Source organism: Pinus tabuliformis, chromosome 3_2 (genome assembly GCF_031772625.1).
Source record: "Pinus tabuliformis cultivar Carrire ecotype Pingquan chromosome 3_2, CPIR1, whole genome shotgun sequence".
Classification (NCBI taxonomy): Eukaryota; Viridiplantae; Streptophyta; class Pinopsida; order Pinales; family Pinaceae; genus Pinus; species Pinus tabuliformis.
Genome location: NC_142302.1, coordinates 269553155 through 269562244, shown reverse-complemented (window position 1 = coordinate 269562244; position 9090 = coordinate 269553155). Strand labels below are relative to the sequence as shown.

Genomic DNA, 9090 nt, shown 5'->3' with positions numbered 1-9090 from the left:
CACATATAGTGCCGATATCTCTTAAGTTTGTATGAACCCCGGGCTGATAATTAAAGTCGGTAGCCTTGGGATTTACAACATTCTTGTTGCAATACAGAGGCTCATCACGTTTTGGCGCCGTTTCCAAGGAGGTGTCAAAGTATGCATTGTTTTCTTCCCTAGTTGATTCATTTTTTTTACTTTTTGCAGAAAAAAAAAAAAAAAAAAAAAAAAAAAAAAAAAAAAAAAAAAAAAAAAAAAAAAATTGCATTAGGCATATTTCATTTCAAAAAGAGAAAATTGCATTGCATTAGTGTTTTCATTCAAAAATAAAAACAAAAAATATCCAACACCAACTCACCCCCCATTTGATCACGTGGTGCAGTAAGAGCCACATCACCATTCACTTTTGTAGGTAGAAGAAGAAGATGGCAAAGAATGTATAAGAAATGGATGGAGATGATGACAATGAGGAAGATCCTCTCAGATTTTCCATTCAAGATACTGATGGTAGTGCACACATGAAGAACATCCCTCCATCTTTTCTTCCAAAATTTCATGGTCTAAGGTCAGAGGATCTGGAAACCTTTCTCTTTGAATTTGAAATTGTTTGTAGATATTATGGTTACTTATTAAAAACTCAAAGACTAAGATTGTTTCTGGAAACATTGAAGGATAGAGCTCTTAAATGGTTCATGAGTTTAGGAACTAATTCAATAAGATCATGGAGTGAGATGCAAAAGATATTTCTAGAAATCAAAGAGAAGATGAGAGTCTAGAGGATCTAATAGAGAGGTTCATGTATAGTGTTAAGATGAAAAAACTACATCATTTAGGATTCAACACACTAAAACCCTCTTACTTAGAATAATTAGGGATGAATGGATTAATCTCCTTGATCTCATGAGTATAGGTGATGTATAGCGATTATCATTTGAAGAAATTTGTGAAACATGCAAATACATATCAAGAGGAAGGGCAAGAGTAGGTAAATCAGCATCAAGATCGGTAAGTCAAGCTAAACTTGGAAATTTGTTTGATGATTTTAAAACAGAAATTCTTAGCAATCTAACCAAACAAGTAGAAATGTTAAGAATACAAGATGAAGAAAAAGAAGATGTTGATATTTGTGTTGTCCATGTTAGACTCCGTCTCATGTCAGAGATTGATTCTTCTTCAAAACCCTGTTTTGAACAAGTAATCATTTAATGTGTTGTTTTAGATTATGTACTTCAAGCTCCTATCCCTGCACAAGCACAATTCAACATCATCAGCAATCAGAGGCAAAAAGCTATTTGGAGAAGTCTCACTGGAGATCCCGAACACCTGTTTTGGAAATTGTCATAAATGAAATATCTTACAACAAGGAGTTGATTGGTCCATTTCTTCAGGCATTGAAAGAACCCAAGTGGAAAATGGACATTATTTTGACCTATCTTTTGAAGTATTTCTCACGGTATATCACTAAGAGTGTGGGAACTGATATTATAGCAACAAGCCTGTGAAAAATACCAACGCAGGTTTTTAGCTGTAGTAACTTCGATGAAATCAGTGAGCATGCTAAAGCTTTGTACAATCAAGGAAAATTTAAGGAGTTTATCGATATTCTGTGTAATGGAAGGCGATTCTAGGACGCAGTAGACACTCTGGTTATTCTCGAACAGGGAGATGTCGGCTTGGACTCTCACATATATGCGCATCTGTTATGGGATTGCATCCACGAAACCCATATATGCGCATCTGTTATGGGATTGCATCCACGAAAGAGCATTGGCAGAGGATATATCAAGTTGGGGAATTTTGAAGAGGCAGAGACATCAAAGGGTAGCTATCAATTAGCCAAGAGGAACGGGACAAGAGTTGCTATAAAGATTCTTAACAAGGACTATTATTCTGACCCAGAAAGCATAAAACGTTTCAAGAATGAATTGACACTGCTACAAAAGGTTCGGCATCCTCATGTAGTTCAGTTTGTGGGCGCTGTCACACAAAATGTTCCTATGATGATCATTGCAGAGTATCTTCCAAACGGAGATTTGAGCAGTTACCTCCAAAAGAAAGGACGTTTACAACCTGCAAAGGCAGTGAGAATTGCTCTTGAGATTGCAAGAGGAATGAATTATCTTCACGAATCCAAACCGTAGGCAATCATCCATTGTAATTTGAAGCCAAGGTGCCAGAAATATTTTGCATGATAGTGGGGGGGCTCCTGGATTCCCCGCTCAATCCCTGCAGTAGAAGATGAGGACTTCAATTACAGATTCAATTCCATAAGTTTTAAGGGAAAGGAGGGTTGGATAGTTGGAAAGCCGGCTATTTTACTGCGCATTTCTGATGCTGGAGAAAACTGGGAGCGTATACCTCTAAGTTCTCAACTTTCTAGGGATCTGGTTTATATCCAAGCAACTGGTGAAAAGAGTGCAGAGATGGTCATAGATGAAGGCGCTATTTATGTGACTTCAAATAAAGGATACGATTGGAAGGCTGCTGTGCAAGAAACTGTTTCTGCTACCTTAAACCGCACAGTTTCTAGTGGTATTAGCGGTGCAAGTTACTACACGGGGACTTTTAATACAGTTAACCGTTCTTCCAGTGGTGATTATGTGGTTGTTTCAAGCCGTGGGAATTTCTATCAAACATGGGAGCCTGGCCAGCCATATTGGCAGCCTCACAACAGAACAAGTACTCGCAGGATTCAGAACATGGGTTGGCGTGCAGATGGTTGACTGTGGTTTCTTGTACGTGGCGGTGGTCTCTACCTTAGCAGAGGCTCTGAGGAGTTTGATGAGGTACCAATTTCAAGTAGGGGTTTTGGGCATTCTTGATGTTGGGTATCGTTCGAAGGATGAAGCTTGGGCAGCTGGAGGCAGTGGCATTTTGCTGAGGACAGTAAATGGTGGAAAAACATGGATCCGTGGCAAGGCTGCAGATAATATTGCAGCTAATCTTTATGCTGTGAAGTTTATTGATTAAAAGAAGGGCTTCGTGTTGGGAAATGATGGCAAGCACATAGATAAAACCGATGGTTCCTACAGCATTTCTCTTCCCATTTATGTGCTTTGGCATTAGATTTGTACTGAACATCATTGCCATCTTCTATGGTTCTCTGGCTACCATTATTTTGATACTATGATGGTAGTCGCGCTCAATTTGTTTCAATTTACGCAGGTTTGCAGGGTTCTCATTGGAAGTGTCGAGCTTCACTGGTTAAAACTAGAACTATTACATTCACATCGTGGGCATTCTGCAAGTCAAGTTTATTCATGTGTAGTTTCTGTCTCTTCTGGATGATAGTGCGAAGGTGTGTGCGTATTGAGCGCGGTAGAATTATTGCAAGTATTACCAAATGAGTCCTGTGCTTGGCCCGAAGATGGAGCAGTGCCCCTTCTCTGCACAGCTCGAAACCAAGAAGTTCACTTTCAATGTGATAGCAAAACAGATGATGAGCTTCAATAATGGGGAGCCTGCGACAGACTGGATTTTGTTCCATGATTTCCGCCAAAGATTGTTGGGATTCTTTGAGATTTTGTGGGATTGCGGGCGATGTGGCTCTTAGAAGGTGGATTGTGAGCTTTCGAATGCAACCATGCAAATCTCTCTCAGTACAGTTGTCGCCATGAGCTGAAAGGATAGGATTTTAGCTTAAAGTTATTTTATTAAAATGACAAATGTAACGTGGCAAACTAAAAATAAGTCAAGACTATCTATCTCAACCAAAGAATGAGATTCGATTTAAGCCTTCAGTCCTGATCCTGTGGAGATCTGCGCTTCAGTTCTTAGTCTTTTTAGTTAGTCATTAGAAAATTTCAAGGACAATGTGTTCTCTTTTCTAATTTTTGTAATGTCAGTTGAAACAGTGCCCCCTTTTGGGTCGATTTGTTTCCTACAGATAGTATTTATTTATTTATTTTTTTTTTTTTTTTGGAGAGAGAGTCAGAGGGGAGAGTTCTGAGTGCTGAGAGCTGGTGGAGAACAGAGCTTACCATGTACAGTTTTTGGCAGGGATTTTTAATGAAATTTCACAGCTCCGACTTCTGAGATTCCTGTGGTATGATAATTTAGCATAAGTTTTTCTCTTGTTTCATATGTAATCTGTTATGTTTCATTTCACTACATGATCATTTCTAACTGAACAAATGAAGTGTTTAGGTAAGAATTCATGCCTGCCATGCTCTGCCTATAATTTTGTTCATGTCTAATGTTTTCTACTATTTAAGGAGGATTCAAAGTTATTGTTTGCCCTCCTTAGCTCCTCACCAGTCTTGCCATCCCATTTAAATCTAGATTTGGTGCTAAATTTCTTGCCTACCTTGCCTCAGTCGATAATCTATGTTGTTCATTATATTTCTCTGTTCAAGCTGTGATTTTGCCCATGCAGCCCAGAACAACCCCGTCATTTAATTAAAAACCCCTTTTCATCAGTTTACTAGCCTAATATCAGTGTTACCTTGTTGGTCATCTCATCCCATTGAAGATCTACCGAGATTGACCGGAGAAAGCCTTCTCCTGCCCCGTAGGGCTAGCTACGAGGCTAAATGGTTTGATGTTGCCTTGAGGTTTACCTTTCTCAGCCTGAGGTGAAATCTCAAGCGCTAACATACTGGCGACCATACTGGGGAGAACATTCAACTTGTTGATTGTCTTGTCCCAGTACATACAATTGTTGTTGGGAAAAGTATCCAATACGGAATGACCCTATCCCACTCTAAGGGTGATAGTACCTCAACAACAATCAAAGCAAAGCTATTCAAGATTACTTCTTTATGAGATGTAAGAGAGAGGAGAGAGAGATCCACTAACCGTTATCTTCCGCCAATGATTGATCCAATCTTCCCTCTTTGCTGCTTGCTCCCAGCTCCTTGCTCTTTCACTGGCCCAGCTACACAAAGATCCTGCAAAAGCACAAGAAAAGGAAACTACAAGAAGCATACATCCATAATTGATTCAAGGATTAGAATAAATCAAATATACAAGCATCAATACGCCACAGAGACACATGCATATAGAAGAACCTCAAATGCTTTATTAATGGAAGAAGTAAAGTTCTGAGAGTGTTACAACCATAAGAGGCCCAATCCAGCAACACCTCCCAGCAGAAAGAAATCTCCTCTTCACCTCCTTCAAAGCAATCACCCAATAGTTCTATACTCAAACCAACAGCACTTCCTTACATTCACAAGATTCCAGCCTCCTTAGACCTCATGAGAGAGCTCTATATATAGGAGTTTTGGAGAAAGGATGAGTCAGCTTGAGCTTGGCATGGAGCTGACTAGTGTCCTCTCCCACTTCAGTTATACTTTAGTTCTTGAGTCCACTTGGAGTTTCTTGCTTCCACTTGGAGATCTAGATCCTCTTACTCATCACAAGGCGAATTCCCTGATCCAAGTGTCATTTTGGAAGCTTCCTGGGCATTTGACACCTTGCAGAATGACTGTGCCACTTGGCCAATCTCGCCCAGTGCAGGTAGCCTTCATTAGAGTTGACATTCAGCGTAGGTACAGAGTGGAGCAGTTGACATTCAGCGCAGATGCTCAGTGGAGCAGCTGACATGATCCAGAATTAGCTTGTTTTTGAGTGTTTTTAGGTGGAGAACTGATATTTAGTGCTGTGGTTTGCTGACCTTGTTCCTCTAGGGGTAGGAACAACATGTTTAGGGACTTTGGATCCCTTAGATTATTGAAATTTCATGCTTCATGCTGTAAGGCACAAAAATGTCTATAACAACAATCAAGGTGCAGATCTGATGTTGATGGTGGACAGCAGTCAGACACTTATGCAGGCTGAACCATTCAACTGACGGCTCCAACTCGATCCAGACATTCCAACACTTGCTGATCTATTCATGCAATGGTAGGGTATGTGGCAGACCCTGCACTTTGTGAAGCTCTAAACGGAGTTAGAGAGTGGTTAGTAGATATTGAAATTAACGAAGAATTTTTCAGTATTTTCCTTCAATGTTTGAAATCTCTGAAGCTTCATCTTGAAAGCAAAACTAGATTTTGTGAGTTAGTTTTTGAAAGAGTTGAAAATGAGATTCAGTTTCTCGATGAGCAGATTCAGTCATATGATTTCCAAGACCCTAAAAAGTTCTTGGAAATCCTTCCTCATTCGCAACAAGAAATAACAGACTTGCCTATAGATGTATACATTGACAATGTGCAGCTGGAAGTATGTGTTGCAGAGTTGGGGCAGCCAACTAAGTCTGGCTTCCGTGATCCTATTGCGGCATACATGGACACATTTTTCACTTTGATTGACAGATCAGATTGTCTTGTATGTGACCAGGCTCATTACGTGCATGAAGGGCTGCCAACAATTATACCTGTGTCCTCGTGGAAGCATTCTCAAGCAGCAGCATCAATCTCAGGTTTACTTGAATGGTTAATTTGGCATTTTAGTATTACCTGATCTAGTGTTTGTACAGCAAAGTAGGGTAGCTTTGTAAATAAATAAGCAGCCATAAGGGCAGCATCTGGTTTTAGTTTGCTTGAAGATTGTTTGAGTTCAGTTTCAGTTTGAAAATTAAGTCAAGAGTTGTGTTGATGATGACTCCATTGCCCAATGGGTGATGGCACTGTCTGCTCTCCCAAAGTTCTGCGGTTCTTGGCACCTCCACGGAGCGGCAACTGCCATCCCAAGTGGAGCCGATGTTAGACTCCGTCTCATGTCAGAGATTGATTCTTCTTCAAAACCCTGTTTTGAAGAAGAAATCATTTAATGTGTTGTTTTAGATTATGTACTTCAAGCTCCTATCCCTGCACAAGCACAATTCAACATCATCAGCAATCAGAGGCAAAAAGCTATTTGGAGAAGTCTCACTGGAGATCCCGAACACCTGTTTTGGAAATTGTCATAAATGAAATATCTTACAACAAGGAGTTGATTGGTCCATTTCTTCAGGCATTGACAGAACCCAAGTGGAAAATGGACATTATTTTGACCTATCTTTTGAAGTATTTCTCACGGTATATCACTAAGAGTGTGGGAACTGATATTATAGCAACAAGCCTGTGAAAAATACCAGCGCGGGTTTTTAGCTGTAGTAACTTCGATGAAATCAGTGAGCATGCTAAAGCTTTGTATAATCAAGGAAAATTTAAGGAGTTTATCGATATTCTGTGTAATGGGAGGCGATTCTAGGACGCAATAGACACTCTGGTTATTATCGAACAGGGAGGTGTCAGCTTGGACTCTCACATATATGCGCATCTGTTATGGGATTGCATCCACGAAAGAGCATTGGCAGAGGATATATCAAGTTGGGGAATTTTGAAGAGGCAGAGACATCAAAGGGTAGCTATCAATTAGCCAAGAGGAACGGGACAAGAGTTGCTATAAAGATTCTTAACAAGGACTATTATTCTGACCCAGAAAGCATAAAACGTTTCAAGAATGAATTGACACTGCTACAAAAGGTTCGGCATCCTCATGTAGTTCAGTTTGTGGGCGCTGTCACACAAAATGTTCCTATGATGATCATTGCAGAGTATCTTCCAAACGGAGATTTGAGCAGTTACCTCCAAAAGAAAGGACGTTTACAACCTGCAAAGGCAGTGAGAATTGCTCTTGAGATTGCAAGAGGAATGAATTATCTTCACGAATCCAAACCGTAGGCAATCATCCATTGTAATTTGAAGCCAAGGTGCCAGAAATATTTTGCATGATAGTGGGGGGGCCTCCTAGATTCCCCGCTCAATCCCTGTAGCAGAAGATGAGGACTTCAATTACAGATTCAATTCCATAAGTTTTAAGGGAAAGGAGGGTTGGATAGTTGGAAAGCCGGCTATTTTACTGCGCATTTCTGATGCTGGAGAAAACTGGGAGCGTATACCTCTAAGTTCTCAACTTTCTGGGGATCTAGTTTATATCCAAGCAACTGGTGAAAAGAGTGCAGAGATGGTCATAGATGAAGGCACTATTTATGTGACTTCAAATAAAGGATACGATTGGAAGGCTGCTGTGCAAGAAACTGTTTCTGCTACCTTAAACTGCACAGTTTCTAGTCGTATTAGCAGTGCAAGTTACTACACGGGGACTTTTAATACAGTTAACCGTTCTTCCAGTGGTGATTATGTGGTTGTTTCAAGCCGTGGGAATTTCTATCAAACATGGGAGCCTGGCCAGCCATATTGGTAGCCTCACAATAGAACAAGTACTCGCAGGATTTAGAAAATGGGTTGGCGTGCAGATGGTGGACTGTGGTTTCTTGTACATGGCGGTGGTCTCTACCTTAGCAGAGGCTCTGAGGAGTTTGATGAGGTACCAATTTCAAGTAGGGGTTTTGGGCATTCTTGATGTTGGGTATCGTTCGAAGGATGAAGCTTGGGCAGCTGGAGGCAGTGGCATTTTGCTGAGGACAGTAAATGGTGGAAAAACATGGATCCGTGGCAAGGCTGCAGATAATATTGCAGCTAATATTTATGCTGTGAAGTTTATTGATTAAAAGAAGGGCTTCGTGTTGGGAAATGATGGCAAGCGCATAGATAAAACCGATGTTTCCTACAGCATTTCTCTTCCCATTTATGTGCTTTGGCATTAGATTTGTACTGAACATCATTGCCATCTTCTATGGTTCTCTGGCTGCCATTCTTTTGATACTGTGATGGTAGTCGCGCTCAATTTGTTTCAATTTACGCAGGTTTGCAGGGTTCTCATTGGAAATGTCGAGCTTCACTGGTTAAAACTAGAACTATTACATTCACATCGTGGGCATTCTTCAAGTCAAGTTTATTCATGTGTAGTTTCTGTCTCTTCTGGATGATAGTGCGAAGGTGTGTGCGTATTGAGCACGGTAGAATTATTGCAAGTATTACCAAATGAGTCCTGTGCTTGGCCCGAAGATGGAGCAGCGCCCCTTCTCTGCACAGCTTGAAACCAAGAAGTTCACTTTCAATGTGATAGCAAAACAGATGATGAGCTTCAATAATGGGGAGCCTGCGACAGACAGGATTTTGTTCCATGATTTCCGCCAAAGATTGTTGGGATTCTTTGAGATTTTTTGGGATTGCGGGTGATGTGGTTCTTAGAAGGTGGATTGTGAGCTTTCGAATGCAACCATGCAAATCTCTCTCAGTACAGTTGTCGCCATGAGCTGAAAGGACAGGATTTTAG

General features: G+C 40.6%; 2 pseudogenes; both read left to right on the top strand.

Moving 5' to 3' along the window:
* The first annotated feature begins 1724 nt into the window (after positions 1–1724).
* On the top strand, positions 1725–3048 carry LOC149180692 (photosystem II stability/assembly factor HCF136, chloroplastic pseudogene; annotated as a pseudogene).
* Positions 3049–7193: 4145 nt separating this feature from the next.
* Positions 7194–8518, top strand: LOC149180691 (photosystem II stability/assembly factor HCF136, chloroplastic pseudogene; annotated as a pseudogene).
* The last annotated feature ends 572 nt before the right edge of the window (positions 8519–9090 follow it).